The following is a 13094-nucleotide window of genomic DNA, read 5'->3' on the forward strand; positions in this document are numbered from 1 at the left end:
TCCATACTGTTCTCCATAGTGGCTGTATCAATTTACATTCCCACCAACAGTGCAAGAGGGTTCCTTTTTCTCCACACCCTCTCCAGCATTTATTGTTTCTAGATTTTTTGATGATGGCCATTTTGACTGGTGTGAGATGATATCTCATTGTAGTTTTGATTTGCATTTTTCAAATGACTAATGATGTTGAGCATTCTTTCATGTGTTTGTTGGCAATTCGTATATCTTCTTTGGAGAAATGTCTATTCTGCCCATTTTTGGATTGGGTTGTTTGTTTTTTTGTTATTGAGCTGCATGAGCTGCTTGTAAATTTTGGAGATTAATCCTTTGTCAGTTGCTTCATTTGCAAATATTTTCTCCCATTCTGGTTGTCTTTTGGTCTTGTTTATGGTTTCCTTTGCTGTGCAAAAGCTTTGAAGTTTCATTAGGTCCCATTTGTTTATTTTTGTTTTTATTTCTCTAGGAGGTGGGTCCAAAAGGATCTTGCTGTGATTTGTGTCATAGAGTGTTCTGCCTATGTTTTCCTCTAAGAGTGTGATAGTGTCTGGCCTTACAATTAGGTCTTGAATCAATTTTGAGTTTATTTTTTGTATGGTGTTAGGGAGTGTTCTAATTTCATACTTTTACATGTACCTGTCCAGTTTTCCCAGCACCACTTATTGAAGAGGCTGTCTTTTCTCCACTGTATATTCTTGCTTCCTTTATCAAAGATAAAATGACCATATGTGTGTGGGTTTATCTCTGGGCTTTCTATCCTGTTCCATTGATCTATATTTCTGTTTTTGTGCCAGTACCATACTGTCTTGATTACTGTAGCTTTGTAGTATAGTCTGAAGTCAGGGAGCCTGATTCCTGCAGCTCCATTTTTCATTCTCAAGATAGCTTTGGCTATTCGGGGTCTTTTGTGTTTCCATACAAATTGTGAAATTTTTTGTTCTAGTTCTGTGAAAAATGCCAGGGGTAGTTTGATAGGGATTGCATTGAATCTGTAGATTGCTTTGGGTAGTAGAGTCATTTTCACAATGTTGGTTCTTCCAATCCAAGAACATGGTATATCTATCCATCTATTTGTATCATCTTTAATTTCTTTCATCAGTGTCTTATAATTTTCTGCATACAGGTCTTTTGTCTCCTTAGGTAGGTTTATTCCTAGGTGTTTTATTCTTTTTGTTGCAATGGAAAATGGGAGTGTTTTCTTAATTTCACTTTCAGATTTTTCATCGTTAGTCTTTAGGAATGTCAGAGATTTCTGTGCAATAATTTTGTATCCTGCTACTTTACCAAATTCATTGATTAGCTCTACTAGTTTTCTGGTAGCATCTTTAGTATTCTTTATGTATAATATCATGTCATCTGCAAACAGTGACAGCTTTACTTCTTCTTTTCTGATTTGGATTCCTTTTATTTCCTTTTCTTCTCTGATTGCTGTGGCTAAAACTTCCAAAACTGTGTTAAATAAGAGTTGTGAGAATGGGCAACCTTGTCTTGTTCCTGATCTTAGTGGAAATGGTTTCAGTTTTTCACCATTGAGGACGATGTTGGCTGTGGGTTTGTCATATATGGTCTTTATTATGTTGAGGAAGTTCCCTCTATGCCTACTTTCTGCAGGGTTTTTATCGTAAATGGGTGTTGAATTTTGTCGAAAGCTTTCTCTGCATCTATTGAGATGATCATGTGGTTTTTTCCTTCAGTTTGTTAATATGGTGTATCACGTTGATTGATTTGCATATATTGAAGAATCCTTGCATTCCTGGAATAAACCCCACTTGTTCATGGTGTACGATCCTTTTAATGTGCTGTTGGATTCTGTTTGCTAGTATTTTGTTGAGGATTTTTGCATCTATGTACATCAGTGATATTGACCTGTAGTCTTCTTTCTTTGTGACATCTTTGTGTGGTTTTGGTATCAGGGTGATGGTTTCCTCGTAAAATGAGTTTGGGAGTGTTCCTCCCTCTGCTATATTTTGGAAGAGTTTGAGAAGGATAGGTGTTAGCTCTTCTCTAAATGTTTCATAGAATTCGCCTGGGAAGTCATCTGGTCCTGGACTTTTGTTTGTTGGAAGATTTTTAATTACAGTTTCAATTTCAGTGCTTGTGATTGGTCTATTCATATTTTCTATTTCTTCCTGGTTCAGTCTCTGCACGTTGTGCATTTCTAAGAATTTGTCCATTTCTTCCTGATTGTCCATTTTATTGGCATAGAGCTGCTGGTAGTAATTTCTCATGATCCTTTGTAATTCTGCAGTGTCAGTTGTTACTTCTCCTTTTTCATTTTTAATTCTATTGATTTGAGTCTTCTCCCTTTTTTTCTTGATGAGTCTGGCTAATGGTTTATCAATTTTGTTTATCTTCTCAAAGAACCAGCTTTTAGTTTTATTGATCTTTGCTATCGTTTCCTTCATTTCTTTTTCATTTATTTCTGATCTGATCATTATGATTTCTTTCCTTCTGCTAACTTTGGGGGGTTTATGTTCTTCTTTCTCTAATTGCTTTAGGTGCAAGGTTAGGTTGTTTATTTGAGATGTTTCCTGTTTCTTAAGGTAGGATTGTATTGCTATAAACTTCCCTCTTAGAACTGCTTTTGCTGCATCCCATAGGTTTTGGGTCGTCGTGTCTCCATTGTCATTTGTGTCTAGGAATTTTTTGATTTCCTCTTTGATTTCTTCAGTGATCTCTTGGTTATTAAGTAGTGTATTGTTTAACCTCAATGTGTTTGTATTTTTTACAGATCTTTTCCTGTAATTGATATCTAGTCTCATAGCGTTGTGTTCAGAAAAGATACTTGATACGATTTTAATTTTCTTAAATTTACGAAGGCTTGATTTGTGACCCAAGATATGATCTATCCTGGAGAATGTTCCATGAGCACTTGAGAAGAATGTGTATTGTTTTGTTTTGTTTTGTTTTTTTGGTGCTATGTGGGCCTCTCACTGTTGTAGCCTCTCCCATTGTGGAGCACAGGCTCCAGATGTGCAGGCTCAGTGACCATGCCTCACGGGCCCAGCCACTCTGTGGCATGTGGGATCTTCCCGGACAAGGGCATGAACCCATGTCCCCTGCCTCGGCAGATGGACTCTCAACCACTGCGCTACCAGGGAAGCCCTGTATTCTGTTGTTTTTGGATGGAATGTCCTATAAATATCAATTAAGTCCATCTTGTTTAATGTATCATTTAAAGCTTGTGTTTCCTTATTTATTTTCATTTTGGATGATCTGTCCATTGGTGAAAGTGGGGTGTTAAAGTCCCCTACTATGATCATGTCACTGTCGATTTCTCCTTTTATGGCTGTTAGTATTTGCCTTATGTATTGAGGTGCTCCTATGTTGGGTGCATAAATATTTACAATTGTTACATCTTCTTCTTGGATCGATCCCTTGATCATTATGTAGTGTCCTTGTTTGTCTCTTGTAATAGTCTTTATTTTAAAGTCTATTTTGTCTGATATGAGAATTGCTACTCCAGCTTTCTTTTGGTTTCCATTTGCATGGAATATCTTTTTCCATCCCCTTACTTTCAGTCTGTATGTGTCTCTAGGTCTGAAGTGGGTCGCTTGTAGACAGCATATATATGGGTCTTGTTTTTGTATCCATTCAACCAATCTGTGTCTTTTGGTGGGAGCGTTTAGTCCATTTACATTTATGGTAATTATCAATATTTATGTTCCTATTCCCATTTTCTTAATTGTTTTTGGTTTGTTATTGTAGGTCTTTTCCTTCTCTTGTGTTTCTTGCCTAGAGAAGTTTCTTTAGTATTTGTTGTAAAGCTGGTTTGGTGGTGCTGAACTCTCTCAGCTTTTGCTTGTCTGTAAAGGTTTTAATTTCTCCATCAAATCTGAATGAGATCCTCGCTGGGTAGAGTAATCTTGGTTGTAGGTTCTTCTCCTTCATCACTTTAAATATGTCCTTCCACTCCCTTCTGGGTTGCAGAGTTTCTGCTGAGAGATTAGCTGTTAACGTTATGGGGATTCCCTTGTGTGTTATTTGTTGTTTTTCCCTTGCTGCTTTTAATATGTTTTCTTTGTATTTAATTTTTGATAGTTTGATTAATATGTGTCTTGGAGTATTTCTCCTTGGATTTATCCTGTGTGGGACTTTCTGTGCTTCCTGGACTTGATTAACTATTTTGTTTCCCATATTAGGGAAGTTTTCAACTATAATCTCTTCAAATATTTTCTCAGTCCCTTTCTTTTTCTCTTCTTCTTCTGCGACCTCTATAATTCGAATGTTGGTACGTTTAATGTTGTCCCAGAGGTCTCTGAGACTGTCCTCAGTTCTTTTCATTCTTTTTTCTCATTTCCACTATTTTATCTTCCAGGTCACTTCTCCATTTTTCTGCCTCAGTTATTCTGCCATTGATCCCTTCTAGAGTATTTTTAATTTGATTTATTGTGTTGTTCATCATTGCTTGTTTCCTCTTTAGTTCTTCTAGGTCCTTGTTAAATGTTTCTTGCATTTTTTTCTGTTGTATTTCCAAGATTTTGGATCATCCTTACTATCATTATTCTGAATTCTTTTTCAGGTAGACTGCCTATTTCCTCTTCATTTGTTAGGTGTAGTGGGTTTTTACCTTGTTCCTTCATCTGCTGTGTGTTTCTCTGTCTTCTTATTTTGCATATCTTACTGTGTTTGGGGTCTCCTTTTCGCAGGGTGCTGGTTCATAGTTCCTGTTGTTTTTGGTGTCTGTCCCCAGTGGCTAAGGTTGGTTCAGTGGGTTGTATAGGCTTCCTGGTGGAGGGAACTAGTGCCTGTGTTCTGGTGGATGAGGCTGGATCTTGTCTTTCTGGTGGGCAGGTCCACGTCTGGTGGTGTGTTTTGGGGTGTCTGTGGCCTTATTATGATTTTAGGCAGCCCCCCTGCTAATGGATGGGGCTGTGTTCCTGTCTTGCTAGTTGTTTGGCTTAGGGTGTCCAGCACTGTAGCTTGCTGGTCGTTGAGTGAAGCTGGGTCTTGGTGTTGAGATGAAGATCTCTGGGAGATTTTCGCTGCTTGATATTATGTGGAGCTGGGAGGTCTCTTGTGGACCAGTGTCCTGAAGTTGGCCCTCCCACCTCAGAGGCACAGTACTGACTCCTGGCTGGAGCACCAAGAGCCCTTCATCCACACGGCTCAAAATGAAAGGAAGAAAAAATAGAAAGAAAGAAAGAAAGAGGATAAAATCAAATAAAATCAAATAAAGTAAGATAAAATAAAATAAAGTTGTTAAAGTATAAAATAAAAAATTATTATTATCAAAAAGATTTTAAAAAGTAAAAAAAAAAAAAGAACGGACATACAGAATCCTAGGACAAATGGTGAAAGCAAAGCTATACAGACAAAATCTCACAAAGAAGCATACACATACACATTCACAAAAAGAGGAAAAGGGGAAAAAATAATATATTTTGCTCCCGAAGTCCGCCTCCTCAATTTGGGATGATTCGTTGTCTCTTCAGGTATTCCACTGATGCAGGGTACGTCAAGTTGATTGTGGAGCTTTAATCCGCTGCTTCTGTGGCTGCGGGGAGAAATTTCCCTTTTTCTTCTTTTTTCGCATAGCTCCTGGGGTTCAGCTTTGGATTTGGCTCCGCCTCTGCGTGCACGTCACCTGTGGGCGTCTCTTCTTCGCTCAGACAGGACCGGGTTAAAGGAGCAGCTGATATGGGGCCTCTGCCTCACTCAGGCCGTGGGGAGCGAGGGGTACGGAGTGCGGGGGGAGCCTGACGCGGCTGAGGCCGGCATGACGTTGCACCAGCCTGTGGTGCGCTGTGCGTTCTCCCGGGGAAGTTCTCCCTGGATCATGGGACCCTGTTTAGTGGCGGGTTGCACAGGCTCCCAGGAGGGGAGGTGTAGAGAGTGACCTGGGATTGGACACAGGCTTCTCGGTGGTGGCAGCAGCAGCCTTAGTGTCTCATGCCTGTGTCTGGGGTCCGTGCTGATAGCCGCGGCTCGAGCCTGTCTCGGTAGCTCCTTTAAGCAGTACTCTTAATCCCCTCTCCTCGCGCACCAAGAAACAAAGAGGGAAGAAAAAGTCTCTTGCCTCTTCGATAGGTGCAGACTTTTTCCCAGAGTCCCTCCCGGCTAGCTGTGGCTCACTAGCCCCTTCAGGCTGTGTTCACGCCGCCAACCCCAGTCCTCTCCCTGCACTCTGACCGAAGCCTGAGCCTCAGCTCCCAGCCCCCGCCCCGCTCCCCCGGTGGGTGAGCAGACAAGCTTCTCGGGCTGGTGAGTGCTGGTCGGCACCAATCCTCCATGCAGGCATTGCTCTGCTTTGCCCTCCACAGCCCTGTTGCTGTGCTGTCCTCTGCCACCCACAGTCTCCACCCGCGAAGGGGCTTCCTATTGTGTGGATACCTTTCCTCCTTCACAGCTCCCTCCCACTCGTGCAGGTCCTGTCCCTATTCTTTTGTCTCTGTTTTTTCTTTTTTCTTTTGCCCTACCCAGGTATGTGGGGAGTTTCTTGCCTTTTGGGAGGTCTCAGGTCTTTTGCCAGCATTCAGTGGGTGTTCTATAGGAGCAGTTCCACGTGTAGATGTATTTCTGATGTGTCTGTGGGGAGGAAGTTGATCTCCACGTCTTACTCTTCCGCCATCTTCTCCTCCTTTCTTGGCAAGGGTTTTTTGTGTTCCTAATTCTCATATGATTCCAGATGAGAGCTTGATTATTTAAAAATTAAAATACAAACTTATTTCCATAGATAGCTGATAATGAATAGATGATTTATGTTCTAAAGCCTCTTTTGTTCTTTACTTTGCTGTAACAATCATCCAGGCAATGATTTAATGCAACAATAAAAATGTACTTCTTTTCCTTATATCTTAAAAATTCTTTTATAGTAAGGGATCATTTGGATAAATATTAGCTTACAAATTAATATAAGTTGACATATTCATTACTTGCCTTTATATGAAATCAGTTTTCCAATAATCTAGAAAATTTTGGCAAATGTTTGACAATCTGGATGCAAGTTTGTTGATCTGATTCCGTATTTAAAATACTAGGAACATTTTCACTTTCTTAAGTTTTGTTTAAAATATGTGTTTTCATAATCTGTTATAGATATGTATATGCTTTGATATGAAAGTTGTCGAGTTATGTCCATGTTATTTCTATAGCTGGAAATCCCTAGTATAAGGAGAGTGACACTTGGGGCATTTTCCCCTCAGAGCCAGAGTGAATACACACATGGTTATTTCAGAAGGCCCTTCAGATGCCAGGATTGTCAAATACTTGGATTTCAAATTTGGGGTCACTAGTGTTAAAAACATTTAAAGAACGTGAATGGCTCAAAGTCTTAGAATGTAGGGTAAGTGCTGAAGGAGGAACAGTCCCCATAATTCAGAATCAGGATATGTGTTAAAATCATCACAGTCAATATAATTTTAAATATGAGACTCATGGAGATCTTAATTATGAGAACAAGCTCACAGAAGCAAGGATTGAAAATTCAGCTATGAAATGTTGGGAAGGTGGGAGTCACCTGATTTTCTTTTATCTAAGCAATAGCCAACATAAGCAATAGCTAACATATGCATCTCCAAAGACTCAGTTAAATTTTTATTGACAATTTAGATTTATTGGCACAGTATAGGTAAAACATTGAGGGAATTATCATGTGCAATTATAAATATTGGCTGTACCATGTGAAGTTGGGGAGGATGACATAATAGAGCCAGAAGAACATACAGGTATTATGCAAAGCTTTTACATATATTCTTACACACTTGAAAAAGGATTTACTTTTTCTAAGAGGTTGAAAATTATGCACGAAAATATAGTCTTTATTTTATCTGTGCTAACTAGCAACCAGGCCCTCTCAAAATTTATTCTAATTGATTACAGTTTTGTAGTTTTAAAAAATGTCAAATTGCATTTTAATGCACTGAGGACAGTAATTATCTCTTGGTTGATGTGGTGGAAAAGAACTAAGTTACAAATTTAGTTTTGCTTGGTTCATGTCATATTTTGATAATATGGTACAAGTAAGTACAAGATAGAAAAAGGAAGAAAATTTGTAGAGGTTTCTGATAGCGTGTGCCTCTGTTTCTGATAGTAAAAGGAAGAAAATTTGTAAAGGTTTCTGCCCAAATTTGTAAAGGTTTCTGCCCAAATTTGTAAAGGTTTCTGATAGCATGTGCCTCTGTTTTCAAGTAGTGTGTTAGTGTTTGTTGGTGGGTGCATGGATGTAGTCAGGGAGGGAATATTGTCATACAGGTTAGGTAATAGGATTTCTATTTTGGGTGCAAGTGATGACTCCTTAAAAACTGTAGAGCACAAGTAAACATCAACTGGAGCCATAATTCTAATAGAATAGGTTATTTATCTAATTGAGTAATATCAGGAAACAGGAACAAATGTTTTAGACTGATACTATTCTCTCTCAATATATGCTCTCTTTAGACAAAAGTTATCATAAATTCTAACCATGTCACACTATTTATACTTCCTTCAGTATGCTGTGCCCTTTGATTCTTTCTTGCTGTTCCATCTACTTTTCTTCTTGTCTCTATTTAATGGTCAGTTATACATATTTCAAATTTATTTTTCTCAAATAAAGTCATCCCTGATCCAGCCTCAGGCAAAATTAGCCACAGAGCCATAAATATTTGGTTATTTAAAAACTTGCTTTTATGTCTGTCTTCCCTTTTAGATTATATTTATCATAAGGGCAGAATCATGCCATTTTCTAACTCTAAATCCTCTTTTAAAAATCTGTTGAATTGAATAAAATAATTTAATGTTTAATAGTTTTGTATTACTTTTAACTCACACATAAATTGCTAATTTATTTCTATTTATTGCTTGATATTGTTTTAATATTTTTCTATAGCAAATTCCATATTTCCAATGTTCAATTATACCTTTTTTATTTCTGAATTTTTCTTCCTAAGTCTTCCCTAAAGCTTTTGCCCTTAAACTCCAAAAGATAAGAAGAGAAATTTTCTTTGATAATTCACTAAAAAAAAAAACCCCAAAACTCTCTGTTTTTACTGAGAACCTATAAAAGTCCTTGTATTCATAGATAGTCTGTATTTCCCGTAAGAATTCAATGTTAAGAAAGACAACTGAAAAACAAAAAAAACAAAACAACAACAAGAAAAAAAGGAAGATGATTGGCTTGTCATTTATGTATGTTTGTACACCACAAAAAGGAAGACACTTTCCCTCTATTTCATAGTTTCATGATGTAATCTCAGCTATCGTCCCCAAGCCAGTTTGCCAGCAGCCCGCTGCTTAAACCTAATTCTCTTGCTTCCCATTCATCTTAGTTGAAATAGAATTATTGACAGAAATGATATCTGGAGGGAAATTAAGAATGATGATTAATGTGGTACCCCTTACAGTTACTAAATAGCATGCCTATCTTTATTTGTTTTGGGGGAGATGTAGTAACTCCACCCAATTTAAATGAATTGGTATAAAATTTGGCACAGGGACTCTCAACTCAGAGACCTTATTAAATACAAGGATGATACTCCATTACATTTAAGTAGCACCTGTTGAAAATTAACACCTAATAGGCTACAATTACTTAAGGCAGCTTCCCATTTGAGGAAACTGTTATCTCTTTAATTCAATTCACTTTGTTTAGAAGAATTTGATGTATATTATTCAGTCTCTGGCTCTAAGTAGAGGCAAAAATATTTATTCATTAGAAAGTAAGCACCTTGGATACTGAGCAGTCCTGCTACACAGAAGGAACAGTTTTCTCCCTATGGACTTTTGTTTCAAACACTTGCTAGCATTTTATTTTGGGTGTATATGTGACCTAATGAATTCTTTAGTTTCAAATAGATCTGCTAGGGTTAAAAGACTAAATATAACCAAATGTATTTATCTTTTAAATTAGTTTTTTATTTGACATAATCCATACATATGATTTAAAAGGCCAGGTAGTACTCCAAGTCTTGTAACAAAGCAACAGCAATCTCCTAGCCCATAGTTTCCTTCCAAATTCCCCTCCCTATGGCTGATGTTCATGGGGTACAAACTAGCATGGCCTTACTGGTTGTTTATGGACAGAGAGTATTGGATTAATTGGTGTCTGTGTTATTGGTTGTTAAATGTTTTGAAATTAAGCCTTACTCCTATCTATTCCTGATTCTCATTCTCCAAAACAAATTACTTTCATCTCTTTTCTGAAGAATTAGAGATAAGTAATAGAGAACCACACAAAGTCCTTGTTTATTCCAGAAAAAGGGCACAAAATTAGACAAGAAAGGAAATTAAATTTCAGTAAACTTCAGTCAGCAACTAACATTATTCATAAGTCATAACATTATTCATATAGTCATAATGTTAAGTATGAATATTGATTGATCTAAGAACTATGATATAACATATTGGGAGGAAAATAAGGTGGAAAGAAGGGGAAATAGTGTGGAAATGGTGTGAAAGTGGTGAGATAACATAAAATTCAGTTAATAGAATCGAAAATTGATAAAGTAGCCCTATAAATATATAACAAATTACTTAGAAATATGAAAAGCAAATAGCAGAAGAAACATCTAAAGGATTTATTTCTTCTTTTCTTACTTGGAAATATTCTTTTACTGATTACCCTAGAAATTGGAATTTGCATAATACTTAATTCATTAATGGCCAAATACATTCCACCACCTTTGTTCTCCTCACAGACAATATAAGAACTGTAGATCATCTTATTTTCAGTTAACACCCCACTGTCAGATCTACATTTTATTGATTTTGTGTATTTTAATTCTAACTTTTAACCACAAAAACACATTCATCATTGTTTTATATGGCCATTGTTTGTTTTTTCACTTGATTTTGTCTTCATTTCTGGGATTACTGTCCTTCTTACAGTACCTCCTTCAGAATTTCTTTTGAAGAGGCAAGTGTGCCTTGGCTTGGGTGGAAGACAGTGTCATGCTGCACAATGAGAATCTTGTATGAAGAAGGAATCTTATATGGAAGCATTTTAAAATAAGGTGGATGAAGAGCTTTTCTGGTTGAATCTCGTTAGACACCTGGAATCTTAGTCTGTAATCTCTGATCTTGTTTGGGCTTCAGTTTTCTCATCTGTAAACTGAAGCTATAGAACAAAATGGTCATTTTCTAGTCTACAACTCTCAACCTCTTTTCTCTGATAATGTAATCTATCAATTTGCCATTATTCATAATCAGAATGAACTGCTATTTTTTCCTGTTATTGTTCATATACAACTTCTTCATCAATTGTCTTTCCAAAGCAATAGGCACAGGGTAAAACAGAAGTGAGTAAATTATCAGATATAGGATGTAACATTTTGCCAGTGACTTTTGCCCTTATTCCAGTCTTTATTATTTTTACTGTTAGAAGGAGGGCGGTGGTGGAACTAGGGTCTTACAGGCCCTGTATTTCACTGGGCCCCAAGGTTTTCAGAAGCTCACCTAATATGCCCCAATATACCAGTGTGTCCCTCAACCCCAAAGGGCAGCATTCACATTATTTTCTATGTGAATATTGCCCTCTCGAGCTCCAGGAACTTCAAAAAACTATATCCTGGCTTTCGCTACATTTTGAATTACAACCCTTGGAGTTGTACAACATGCTATCTCTGGTTTCAAGTGTAAATCCACCTACCCAGAGGGAAACCTTGCACAAATCCTTTTCTTAATGATGCCAAGAAAGAAATCTTCAAGAGGAGAAAGATGGTAAAGAAGGAGCAATGTTTATGGCGGAAGAGAATCCAAAAGATTTTGATTCCTGCTTATAGTTCTGGATATGAGAGCTGATTTCAAGCAGTCATGAGGCAAAAGCTTAATTACAGAAAGGTGATCTCTTAAAGGTATAACAGCATCCATAACAATGGGCATATATTACCTGTTGCATTTTTCTTTTCATTTTTGTGAATTCACCTAATCCCGAAAGTTAAAAAAAAAAATACAAAAAAATCACATGCCCTCCCTTTCCACCTCCTGCCAAATGATTTTTCTTTTGTTTTGTCGAAACAGAAACAAAAAACACCATTGATGCAACTGTGTCCTCACAGTAGATGATGCAAGCATACCCATTTTTACTAATAATTTCACTGAGGGGCACTTTTTGAAGGATGGAGAGGCATTATCACAATCATTCTGTTTTAATTTTATCCTATATAGTAAAGTTAGAAAAACAGTTGTCTTGAAAGGCTATATTAATGATAACCTTCTTCCTTTTTTTTCTACCTATAGATTTCTTCAAAATTATGGGCTTTTAGAAATACATAAGATAATTATATATCATTGATATGACTCCATGTTTTTCTGAAAAATTTTAATAATATCCTATAGAAAGAGGAGAAAGACTCTGATATGATATATTTTAAGGGAAAAGGAACTTTTGACTTTTTCCAAAGTTAGTATTCCCAGCTTTTAATCCTTGTTGGGGAGTAAGGCAGCTACTTTTCTACCAGCTTTCACTATTGCCACCTACATTTGTATCCCTTTCCATCCTTAATGGTACCTCATCTGATTTATCATTTATGTATTTCTGGGACACTTTCAATTCTTTAAGTTTGTGTAGTATGTTTTGCCAACTGCTCCTTCTAACTCTATACTTACCCTTTTTTTTTTTTTAAGATGTTGGGGGTAGGAGTTTATTAATTAATTTATTTATTTTTGCTGTGTTGGGTCTTTGTTTCTGTGCGAGGGCTTTCTCTAGTTGTGGCAAGCAGGGGCCACTCTTCATTGCGGTGCGCGGGCCTCTCACTATCACGGCCTCTCTTGTTGCGGAGCACGGGTTCCAGATGAGTGTAGGCTCAGTAGTTGTGGCTCATGGGCCTAGTTGCTCCGCAGCATGTGGGATCCTCCCAGGGCTCGAACCCGTGTTTTCTGCATTAGCAGGCAGATTCTCAACCACTGCGCCACCAGGGAAGCCCTATACTTACCCATTTTCATGTGAACATTTATGTGTAGTTAAAAATCTCAGTCTAGTAAACTTAAAAGTAGAAAAAAAATACATACACTCTTGTTCTGGCTAATACTGGTAAATAAATAAAGTGAAATAGACATAGTGCATGATGTATATGTATTTAATTTTGGTGTAAGACAATATATGTTTTGAAGATGCAAGTGATGAAATGTTCTCTGTTAGCTATCTCCATTAGTTAATTTGAAATGCACCACAGACTTAA

This window comes from Mesoplodon mirus (genome assembly GCF_964341445.2).
Source record: "Mesoplodon mirus genome assembly, chromosome: 4".
Taxonomy (NCBI): Eukaryota; Metazoa; Chordata; class Mammalia; order Artiodactyla; family Ziphiidae; genus Mesoplodon; species Mesoplodon mirus.